Genomic DNA, 12620 nt, shown 5'->3' with positions numbered 1-12620 from the left:
GCCTCAAATCCACCTCCCCAACCACCATGGTCAGGGGTTTTTCTGGAGGCGAAATGAATAATGCATGAGGGGAGTGGGCATCATTATGTGTTTGGGGTGGGGCGCAGGGCACGCAAGCACAGTAAGAAATCACACTAGTATGTACAACCCATGATGGAAGAATGGCGGATGGTCCCTCCCAGGGCGGGGATTTTAGTGGGATAAGGAGCTAGGTGTCAACACTGGCCGTTCTTTCAGCCTGTGTGCAGGTGGGACAAGGGGAACAGACTGCCCAGGGGGTCCGTGGGCAGGATCTGCGGGAGGCTGTTGCTTGTCTTGTCTTCTCTGGACAAACAGGTGCTTTAAGACTGTCGTTATGGCTGCAGGGAGGTTCTGTGTTTCTGGGAAAGCAACTCAAAGTAATGCGTTAGTATAACAAAGCCAGAAAGTTCTGGTCATCAAATCTTACTGAGAGCTATTTCCTGTCTACCTTGAAACTGCAGTTGCTAACTTATCAGTGTTGAGGTCAAACTCACTGCTGAGGTACCACCGATTCAAGGCCACTTAGAGCAGCCAGCTCTAGGCACAATGCAAAAACTGAAAACTCATTTGAAACATAAGGGAACTAAAAACACTATAAAGAAAACATTTTCTTGCTTATGGAGCCAATTACAAGACCACGTCTTCCACATTTCTGGGCCCCCAACACCTAGTGTAAAACTTGGCACAGAATTCACTTCTGTAAATATTTGTAAGATGAATAAATAAATGGATGTCACAGGTAATCCATGTGAGAGCTGGGATTTAGACCAAGGTGTGTCTGACTGCACACCCTGTAGGATCCAGAACAGGAACAGCAGTGGGGCAGGACTGACGGCCCAGGAACAGAGCTGAGAATAGAGACCAGAACATGTCACCAATCACCAGGGAAGGAAGGGGTTACAGACAAGTGGTGCTGGGACAACAGGTGAGCAGTTGGGAAAGTAAAGTCTATTTGGAACCTCACTTTTCACTAAAATAAATGTGACATGGTTTAAAGAGTTAAATATATATTTTTAAACAAGCTATTAAAAAATCTTAAAAAAAAATAAATTCTTTTATTTTTTTTTTTTTTCTGAGACAGAGTCTCACTCTGTACCTGGGCAAGAGTGCCATGCCGTCAGCCTAGCTCACAGCAACCTCAAACTCCTGGGCTCAAGTGATCCTCCTGCCTCGACCTCCAGAGTAGCTGGGACTACAGGCATGTGCCACCACATCCGGCTAATTTTTCTATTTTCAGTAGAGATAGGGTTGTCTCACTCTTGCTCAGGCTGGTCTCGAACTCCTGAACTGTAGAGATCCTCCCGCCTCTGCTTCTCAGAGTGCTAGGATTACAGGCGTGAGCCACCGTGCCTGGCCAGGCCCAACATTTCTGATTCTCATGTTGGGTTAATGAATATTTATGAAATCCCTATAAATTATGCATTGTAAAACGCCACTCGTAACAACCCCATGAAGCACCGGTCATCATCTCTCTTTTACAGATGAGGAAACAAAAGCTCAAAGGTATTTTAAAAAAACAAATTCCCAAGGTTCCTAGGATTCGAACACAGGTTTGTCTGATTCCAGAGCTCAGGCCTTTCCCACCGGCAGCCAACTCATTAAATAGTATTTATAACAACAGAAAGTGAGTATTGTTATGCCTGCTTTACAGATGGAAACCTGAAGCTGAGAGAAGGGCAGCAGCTCACCCAATCCAAATTATCAATCCTTCCAGAACTCACAAAAGTCATCTCAAAAGGCGGCCTCAGATCCGGGTCCGACGTAGACCAAACCCAACAGCCGATCTCAAGAGAACACATGGCGTCTGTCCCTGCCGGTGCCCCCGTTCTACCATGCACCTCATCCCAGAGGACTCCCCGGTCCCATCCACCCCCTCCCTTCACCCCTCTTTGTTCCAAACCTTTGCAGACATTTTTCCTTTTTTCTGAAACCCTCTCCCCTCAGCCCAGCCAGCTGCTGTGCGTCTCCCAGGTTCAGCTGGAACAGCACAGCGTGGTAGTCATTACCGCTGTCCCTCGGCTGTTTCCGAGTCTCCTCCTGAGCACATGATAAAATTACATTTCCCCACTGCGGCCGTCCGTCTAAGCTAAATTATGCTGCAGACACAAACAATCCCCAGATCATATTGCCTATAACTACAGAGATGATTTCTCTCTCATGCTATGTTCCGTGGTGGGTCGGTTTGACTCGGTTCCATCATTTCCCGGGCCCAGGCTGCGGGAGCAGCCCCTCCTGGCACCTTTCTACTCAAAGACCAGTAGTCAGTGCAAGTCACGTGGCTAAGCCTGATGCCAAGGGGAGAGGATTGTAGTCTTTCCACAGGGAGGGACAGCACACGTTTTGGAAATAAAACAGTCTATCATACTCTTCCCTTTGAAATCAGATAAGGCCATGTGACTGGCTCCGACTAATGCAATGTGAGCAAAAGTGATATGTTGGCCGGGCGCGGTGGCTCACGCCTGTAATCCTAGCACTCTGGGAGGCCGAGGCGGGCGGATTGCACAAGGTCAGGAGTTCAAAACCAGCCTGAGCAAGAGCGAGACCCCGTCTCTACCATAAATAGAAAGAAATAATTTGGCCAACTAATATATATAGAAAAAATTAGCCGGGCATGGTGGCGCATGCCTGTAGTCCCAGCTACTGGGGAGACTGAGGCAAGTAGGATTGCTTGAGCCCAGGAGATTAAGGTTGCTGTGAGCTAGGCTGATGCCATGGCACTCACTCTAGCCTGGACAACAAAGCGAGACTCTGTCTCAAAAAACAACAACAAAAAAACAACGTTACTTCTAGCAAGAAGATGTAGGAGCCACATGCTCTCTCGCCCTTTGCAGGAGCAAGCAGCAGAAGGTGGCTACTCCCTCAACCCTGGCCCTAGAGTGGGGACAGCACGGTGCAGAGCCTTGAGCCTTCCCTTCATGGACATGTCATTCGAGTTCACTGCAACCTTCTTGGTCTAAGTACTGAAACGTGAGGGCTGCTTGTCACTGCGGCAGGCCAGCTCAGGACACACCTCCTTTGAGAGAGTCCACTTTACTTACAGGGGACAGTGGCAGGTGCTCAGAACTGGACCCAGCACTGGCCAGTCAGAAAGCTCCCAGAGCACTGGCTTTTAAGGAGGATGACAACACCGTAAGGACTATAACAAGGTTAAGAACATGGTATTGGCAGAACTTCTCTCAGGGAAAATGCTCTATGTGGTTCATTTATTCATTCCTTCATTCAGAAAATATTTATTGAGCACTTACTACGGGCCTGGAGTAGTGTAAACACAGGGGATATGAGAGTGACAAACCAAAGGGTCCTCATGGAATGTTTGGAAAGGAAACGCTAAGTCACTTGGGGGAGGAGTGAGCCCCCAGGCCATGCCTGAGCCTGGGTTAGGGACTTTGGCTCTGCCACATGGGACACAAATGTGGGGGGTAGCTGGACTGTTCCCAACAGAAGGGGGACGGCTGCAGGAACCCCAGGGAAGGTGGGGAACAAGGGCACCTGGTGTCACAATGGTCTCCATGCACTGGACATGTGGAAAATAATAAATAACAAAAGGAAAAATAGGGACAAAGGCTGGCTTCTGAAGTTTGCTCTAGTTTCCTTCAGGTCTTTATCTTCATGGGCTAAAAACACTAGCCCAGCCTTCTTGATCTCAGATCCCCTATTTGAAGCTGATTTTTTAAAATTTCCTTTTAATAATGATATTAGTCATTTCATTGTCATAAATCACTTTAGTGGTGAACTTCAGTTTTCTAGATGCTTTGGAAATACACAATATTCCAATATTACCTCAGTGTTGTAAAACCCTGCCCACCTCAAATCACTCAAGAATGGCAGACAAGGCCCGGCCCGGTGGCTCACGCCTGTAATCCTAGCGCTCTGGGAGGCCGAGGCAGGAGGATTGCTTGAACTCAGGAGTTTGAGACCAGCCTGAGCAAAAATGAGACCCCATCTCTACTCTAAATAGAAAGAAATTAGCCAAACAACTAAAAATAGAAAAAAATTAGCTGGGCACAGTGGTGGCGCATGCCTGTAGTCCCAGCCACCTGGGAGACTGAAGCAGGAGGATCCCTTGAGCCCAGGAGTTTGAGGTTGCTGTGAGCTAGGCTGACGCCACGGTACTCTAGCCCAGGCAAGAGAGTGAGACTCTGTCTCAAAAAAAAAAAAAAAAAAAGAATGGCAGAAAAGATAGCCAATATTCAGAATAAGAAAAATATACTGTGTTATAATATGTGGTTGAATTATAACATATAGCATATATAATTCATATAACACAATATGAAATTCCTCCTTGAATGTTTATGTAAAACTCCTTCAATAGTATATGCCATTTAAAAAATACTATTTGGATTTCACTAAAAAACACAATTTTAGGATCTGTCCTTTCCCGGGACTTAGTGTTCCCTCATCCTTTCGACCCTGCTAGGCCTGAAGAGATGTCTCTACGCTGCAGGGACACCGCCCGCACCCTGGGGCCTTGGGTGAGCGGCGGGGTATTTGGAAGATATTTGTATAGCCCAGTCAGACCATTAAGTTCCTTGCCAGATGAAAAAAAGGAATTTTTACGGAATGGACCAGACCTTCAAGATTTTGTGTCTGGTGATCTTGCAGACAAGAACACTTGGGATGAGTACAAAGGAAACTTAAAACGCCAGAAAGGAGAAAGGTTAAGGCTACCTCCATGGCTAAAGACAGAGATTCCCATGGGAAGAAATTACAATAAACTGAAAAATACTTTGCGAAATTTAAATCTTCATACAGTATGTGAGGAAGCTCGATGTCCCAATATTGGAGAGTGTTGGGGAGGTGGAGAATATGCCACTGCCACAGCCACAATCATGCTGATGGGTGATACATGTACAAGAGGTTGCAGATTTTGTTCTGTTAAGACTGCAAGAAATCCACCTCCACTGGATGCCAGTGAGCCCTACAATACTGCAAAAGCAATTGCAGAGTGGGGTCTGGATTATGTTGTCCTAACATCTGTGGATCGAGATGATTTGCCTGATGGGGGAGCTGAACACATTGCAAAGACTGGATCATACTTAAAGGAAAGGAATCAAAAAATCCTTGTGGAATGTCTCACCCCTGATTTTGGAGGAGACCTTAAAGCAATAGAAAAGGTTGCTCTGTCAGGATTAGATGTGTATGCACATAATGTAGAAACAGTTCCAGAACTACAGAGGAAAGTTCGTGATCCCCGGGCCAATTTTGACCAGTCTCTACGTGTACTGAAACATGCCAAGGAGGTTCAGCCTGATGTTATTTCTAAAACATCTATAATGTTGGGTCTAGGTGAGAATGATGAGCAAGTATATGCAACAATGAAAGCACTTCGTGAGGCAGACGTGGACTGTTTGACTTTAGGACAATATATGCAGCCAACAAAGCGCCACCTTAAGGTTGAAGAGTATATTACTCCTGAAAAGTTCAAATACTGGGAGAAAGTAGGAAATGAACTTGGATTCCATTATACTGCAAGTGGCCCTTTGGTACATTCTTCATATAAAGCGGGTGAATTTTTCCTGAAAAATCTAGTGGCTAAGAGAAAAACAAAAGCCCTCTAAAATTTAGACAAGACTTTCAAGATCACAGAAATTTTAACATTGGATTCCAGCTGGCATCAGAGGCGGTGCCATAATGTCCAGATTTCAGTGGATGTACCGCAACACTTTTTGCTTTAAGACAAATGTCAGTAATCTGTATGTATTTATGTATAGTAATTCCCTTAGCTTTTAGCATACCTTTGTCCCAATAAACAGTTGCTGCTAAAAAAACAAAACAACAACAAAAAAAACAACACAATTTTAAAGTCTCTTGGGATTTTGTCCCTTTTCTTTTCCAAGACTTTAACCCTCTGTAATAATGATTACCTTTAATGTTTTCATTAAAGTATCCTCTGATTTTATTTTAGTTTTTGGTGTTAACCTGTCAGTGCTAGCCCTTCGAGGTAAAATGTTTTCTGCAGAAGAACTGGTTACTATAATTCTCACAATACAAAATGCAAGATTTGAAAACATTTGAATGTCTAGTAACACTTGAATTATTTGGAGTCACCCTGTTGCCCAGGCTGGAGGGTGGTGGTGCGGAAGCCTGGGCTCAAGACAACCTCCTGAGTAGGTGGGATGACAGGTGCGCCCCACCACGCCTGGCTAATTTTTAAAAACAATTTTTTGTAGAGACGGGGTTTCATTATGTTGCCCAAGCTATGAACAACTTGGGACTCACAAATCTGCCTGGGGCACACGGAGTCCCCACATTCAACTTGGCCAACAAAGAGGCAGGTTTCAAGGTGAAGTTCATCACCACTCACGAAGTATTTATTCTTGCCGAGGCTGTTCTGCTTGCATCTAATCAGGCTTATAGACAGACATCCTAATTCATAGGAAATACAGGAGATGGAGGGGCAAATTAACTGATATCAAGTGGAAATAATCAGGCCAATTCAGAACATGTGACAGCTCGCAATTCAACCCTCTCAGCCTCACAGGAGGAAGTGGGAGGGAAAACCATTAAAGAGAATTCAAACACATAACAATTACCTACAATGTGTGGTTCGAAATTAGAGCATAGTTTGAAAACATCAGCTCTAGAAGACATTTTAGGAGAAATTGAGGAAATTTGCATAGGAACTATGTCTTACATGATATTAGGGAATTCTGTTACTTTTTTAAAGGTAGAATAAAGATATTGTGGATATAGGAATGTGTTCTTGTTTTCAGAGATGCCTGCTGAAATAATTAGGAGTTTTATGACAGGATGTCCTTACTTTGAAATGTTCTAGGAAAAAAAATTTAGATAGATAGATGATGAAATATGGCAAAATGTTAATGAAAATTTACCTTCGTGTTTTTGCTTTTCTATCTGCTTGAAATTGTCATGGCAGAACATTAAAACATTTTTAAAGCCTGTAATCTTAGGAATGGATCCAAGTAAGTATCTTTAATAATTCGTAAGTATCTTTAATAATTCGCTTGTGTGATGATGCCTTCCCAAGCAAATGAACATTTCTGACACTTTGAAACATCTCGCCCAGGTTGCTGTCATCCTGTGGACACCAATCATGGTGTTTCTATGTTGGGGAAACTTTGCTCAGAAGACTGTCACTTGACCATGAGACAATGTACATTTTTAAATGGTTACTCATAGCCTGGGGAACATAATGAGATCTCATCTCTACAAGAAAAAATGTTTTAAAAATTAGCTGGGCATGGTTGCACATGCCTGTTGTCCCAGCCACCCCGGAGGCTGAGATAGGAGGACCCCTTGAGCCCAGGAGTTTGAGGTTGCAGTGAGCTATGATGATGCCACTGCACTCTAGCATGGGCAACAGAGCGAGATGCTGTCTCAGAAAGCAACATAAAATAAAATGAAATAGTTACCTTACTTGCATTTTAAAACCTCAACTTATAAAAGTGTGGTTCCTCAAGTTGTTCACAATTTAAAAGCATTTTTTTGTTGTTGTTAAGGGAGCCTCTTCTTTCAGCCAAAAACATTCCTCAGCTTCTCTGTAACTCCCCTTACCTCCAAGATCTTCAGCATTTTGCAAATTTCTCTTGCCAAATCAAGACTTAAAAAAAAAAAAAGCCCTCTTTTGAGACCCAACATTTTTTTTACACTGACATATGGAAGGCTCTCTGTAAACATTTTGCCTGATCATGGGACGGGGGAGTCTTTGGAGGTATGGAGATAGTCTTCCACCCCTCCATGACCAACCGTCCCCTGGGGAAGTAGCCAGAAACCAGGACACGGTCTCGCTCTGCCAGTCTCCTCACTCCCCAACCAGGGGTCCATGACAGTTGTCCCCCTGCCATAGCCAGGTCCGTTGCCCTTTCAGGGAAAGTACCTGTCTGTGGTTTGAAGACCTGTTGTTCACAAGGAGATGCCACTTCTTCTTCTACAGGATGGCTGTTATCAAAAATAAATGAATAAATAAACAAAATAAACAGAAAATAGCAAGTGTTGGTGAAGATGTGGAGAAATTGGAATCCACGGCCATTGCTGGTGGGAATGTAAAATGCTACAGCTGCTGTGGAAAACATTATGGCACTTCCTCGGAAAATTAAACCATAGGACCCAGCAACCCCATTCCTAAGTATATTCCCAAAGAGCTGAAAGCAGGGACTCACACAGATTATGAGAACGCCAGCGTTCAGAGCACAGGCACACCAGCCAACAGTGGGAACAGCCCCGAGTTCCACCAACATGTGAACACGTAAATAAAATGCGGTGAAGAGGGACAGTGGAAGATTATTCAGCCTTAGAAGGAGATGGAGTAGGCGCACCTGGGTCCTCCTTTGTGAAGTGACAGTTGAGGAGACTCTGGTGCTCATCATGGCCAATGACAAGCCCGAGGAAGAAGTCAAGACAGGACAACGATCACACGCATGAGAAGGTGGCAGGAGGATGGCTCTGCGGTGCAGTTTAAGACTAAGAGGCACACACCTCTTAGAAAACTAAGGGGAACCTACTGTGAATGACAGGGTTTGTCAGTGAGGCGGATCAAATTCTGTTTTGTTTTGTTTTGTTTTTTTGAGACAGAGTCTCCCTCTGTCACCCCAGGTTGAGTTCTGTGGTGTCACCTAGTTCACAGCAATCTCGCATTCCTCAAGGGATCAAGGGCTCCTCCTGCCTCAACCTCCTAAGTAGCTGGGACTACAGGCGTGTGCACCACAATGCCCGGCTAACTTTTCTGTTTTTAGTACAGACAGGGTCTCTCTCTTGCTCACCCTGGTCTCGAACCCCTGAGCTCAAGGCGATCCCTCCGCCTGGGCCTCCCAGAGTGCTAAGATCACAGGTGTGAGCCACCGCGCCCGGCCTCGCATTCAATTTGACAGGCAGCCAATCAATGAAACAGACACAGCTGCGCAGGCGCAAATAGAGGCTGCGGATGCCGTTAATGCGTGCCAGCGGCAGACAGGCGGCGTCTACCACAAAGGGAGCCTGCGGCTGTGCTCCAGAACCCTGTTCCTCCAGGCCAAGAATGCATTCTCCCCTACGAAGCCACAATTCGGTTCCCTCGCATCCTACCACGGTATAGTTTTCCCCACGCGTTCATTTTTCCTTTCCCCATTCCTTTACTGTTGTACCTAAAGTAACTGGCGTACATGCAAGAATATTGCTTTCCTTTTTTTTTTTTTCACTAAATGGCCAATGGTATGTTCTGATGGACATCAAATGGAGACAGGATGGGAAAACTGCTGGTCCCCACAAAAATATCCTCTTCTTCCGCTAGCGGCGTGCTCATTTAGCTCTCGTCTTTACATTCCAGTAAGTTATTTTGCTCCCACTATTTTACCAAAACACACACACACAGAGCGCGACACACACACAACATAAAAATCCTTGCATACTTTGTTTGATTAGGGAATTTTAATGTTTTTCATTTGTCATTGTAAAACCAAGGACAATTTCATAAATTTTTTTGTATGGAGCTGTTATATGAAGGGCAATCTCTCTTCAAGTAGGGATAAATTTACTTGAAAAACACGAAACCTAGTTTTTCCCTTTAAGTTAAGCATCTTGTCGTGTAAGTAAACTTTTTGTTGTTTTTCTTAAAAAAGGTATGAAGTCCTGATATACTATACAACATGGAGGAATCTTGATCACATTATGCTAAGTGAAATAAGCCAGACATCAAAGGACAAACACTGTGTGATTCCACTTCCATGAGGTCTCTGGAGTGGTCAAATTCCTAGAGAAAGAAAGTAGGGAAGGGAGTTATGTGATGTGTACAGGGTGATGGAAATGGTCAGCTGATGGGTGGCGGTGACGACTGCACAACAATGTGGCTGTACTTAATATCCCTGAATTATACACTCAAAGAGGGTTAAAATGGCAAATTGTATGTTTTGTATATTTTGCTACAATTTTTAAAGAAAAACATTGGTCCACTTGTGGGGCAATGGGGCAGAGACAAACCCTTCCTCCCATGGACAGGTGGCCTGAGCCTCCACCCTCCTTCTTCTGACCCTGGGCTCTTATTCCCCGACACCAGCCTCAGCTGTCCATGGCAGCAGAAGGTGGCAGAAGGGGCCATTCCCCACTGATGCAGCCCAGCATGCCATCAAGAATCTGACCTGGCCGGGCATGGTGCCTCACGCCTGTAATCCTAGCACTCTGGGAGGCCGAGGTGGATGGATTGCTGGAGGTCAGGAGTTTGAAACTAGCCTGAGCAAGAGCGAGACCCCGTCTCTACTAAAAATAGAAAGAAATTAATTGGCCAACTAAAATATATATATATATATACAAAAAATTAGCCGGGCATGGTGGCACATGCCTGTAGTCCCAGCTACTCGGGAGGCTGAGGCAGGAGGATTGCTTAAGCCCAGGAGTTTGAGGTTGCTGTGAGCTAGGCTGACACCATGGCACTCACTCTAGCCTGGGCAACAAAGTGACCTGGTGCTTTCTCAGCCCATGGTTCAAGATCTGTTGGGATCCCAGACCCAGCAAACATAATTCCAAATGTTTTAGGGTCAACCAAACAGGGACTAACTCCCCCTTGGTACCAGACCTTACTTTGTTTTCAATTCCAATGAACCAGAAATCATGAGATTCCAGGAGCCTTTTATTCCTTCTCCTTTCTTATCATAAGGGAATTTTCCAACTACTGAAGTTGGGTAACCCTTACCCCATGTCTAGGCGGGGTGGCGATGAACGACTTACATCCTTGACCTGGGGGCCACAGACAGAATTCAAGGGGTCCAGGAACTCATATAGGAAAGTAACTGCATCTTTATTTTCACCAGCCTTGGGCTGAAATGTGTTGTTTTCTTCCGTTATGACTATAGATAGCAAACCGCAGTCACGTTAGCAGTGCTGGTGTCTTTGTCACCAGTGGAGGTCACGGATGCCACACGGCAGTTGTTGCAGACATCTCAAAAGGCAGGTAATTATTACATTCACTGCTGGATACATGCGATCAAAGTCTCTCCATCTGATGCTCCTGCAACGCTGCCAACATCAGGCAGCTCTGTGCCCAGGACGTGATCAGCCCTGCACAGTGACGTCTCCCTGGCGACCCAGACACGTTAATTGCTCTCCAGGATCCCCCATCCACGTGGTTTATTAATCAGTAAGTGGAAGCAGGAGAGTCAAAGAGCACCCGGCAGATCCTTTTGCAGTTCATAAGCCTGATGAGCTACACGCACGTGTTGTAACCTTGTTACAACTCAGCACATTATCTGTCCCACCAGAGGAAAAAAAGGGGACACTTCACAGTTTAACATTCTTATTAAAGCTAAGCAACAGTCACCCTCACTGGTGTCATTTTAAAGCAAAATTACAACTTTGACTTGCCCATGTCTAAAATATATTGTCTTATTAATTAATGCACTAATTTAAAACTATACATTACTCCATCTAATGTTTGTTTATTCATTATTTTGATAACTGTATTTTAATATAATTTGTTTCCTTTGTGATCTTATATATTTTACTTCTTGCATTTAAAAACATTCTGAGAAGGAGTCCTCAGGTTTCCCCACATTATCTATCAGAGGCCCAAGGTGCAGAAGGGATTAAGAACCACTGCTTTTCTCCTTCTCACAGCCTGTTTGATTTTTTTTTTTTTTTTTTGGAGACAGAGTCCTGTTGCCCAGGCTAGAGTACCATGGCATCAGCCTAGCTCACAGCAACCTAAATCTCCTGGGTTCAAGCAATCCTACTGCCTCAGCCTCCCAAGTAGCTGGAACTACAGGCATGCACCACCATGCCCGGCTAACTTTTTTTATATATATATATTCTTTTTAGTTGTCCAGATAATTTCTTTCTATTTTTAGTACAAATGGGGTCTCACTCTTGCTCAGGCTGGTCTTGAACTCCTGAGCTCAAACGATCCTCCCACCTCAGCCTCCCAGAGTGCTAGGATTATAGGTGTGAGCCACTGCGCCCAGCGGATTGTTTGGTTTTTATTAATCTTATTTTATCATTTATTATTTTATTTGTTTTGTTTATTTTTCATAGCATTTCTCACCTTTTAATATACTATATATTCCTCATTTTTTTTTATTTATTTTTTTTTGAGACAGAGTTTCACTTTGTTGCCCAGGCTAGAGTGAATGCCGTGGCATCAGCCTAGCTCACAGCAACCTCAAACTCCTGGGCTCCGGCAATCCTTCTGCCTCAGCCTCCCAAGTAGCTGGGACTACAGGCATGTGCCACCATGCCTGGCTAATTTTTTCTATCTATATTAGTTGGCCAATTAATTTCTTTCTATTTATAGTAGAGACGGGGTCTTGCTCTTGCTCAGGCTAGTTTCGAACTCCTGACCTTGAGCAATCCACCCGCCTCAGCCTCCCAGAGTGCTAGGATTACAGGCGTGAGCCACCACGTCCGGCCTATTCCTCATTTTAAAATCATCTATTCATCTCCATTAGAAAATGAAATCTATGAGGACAGGAATTTTGGTCTGTTTTGTTCACTGCTATGATCCCTGGAACATGAAAAATGCCTGCTACATGTCAGCATTTAAGAAGAAATGTACCAGCCTGAGCAAGAGCCAGACCCCATCTCTACAAAACATATAAAACTTAGCCAGGTGAGGTGATTCACACCTATAGTCCCAGCTACTTGGGAGGCTGAGGCAGGAGGATTGCTTGAGCCCAAGA

General features: G+C 44.6%; 1 pseudogene; it reads left to right on the top strand.

Annotated features, from left to right (window-relative positions):
• The first annotated feature begins 4387 nt into the window (after positions 1–4387).
• LOC142862962 (lipoyl synthase, mitochondrial pseudogene) lies at positions 4388–5777 on the top strand (annotated as a pseudogene).
• The last annotated feature ends 6843 nt before the right edge of the window (positions 5778–12620 follow it).

Source organism: Microcebus murinus, chromosome 2, assembly GCF_040939455.1.
Source record: "Microcebus murinus isolate Inina chromosome 2, M.murinus_Inina_mat1.0, whole genome shotgun sequence".
NCBI classification, from domain to species: domain Eukaryota; kingdom Metazoa; phylum Chordata; class Mammalia; order Primates; family Cheirogaleidae; genus Microcebus; species Microcebus murinus.
This window is presented reverse-complemented; position numbering and strand designations above follow the sequence as displayed.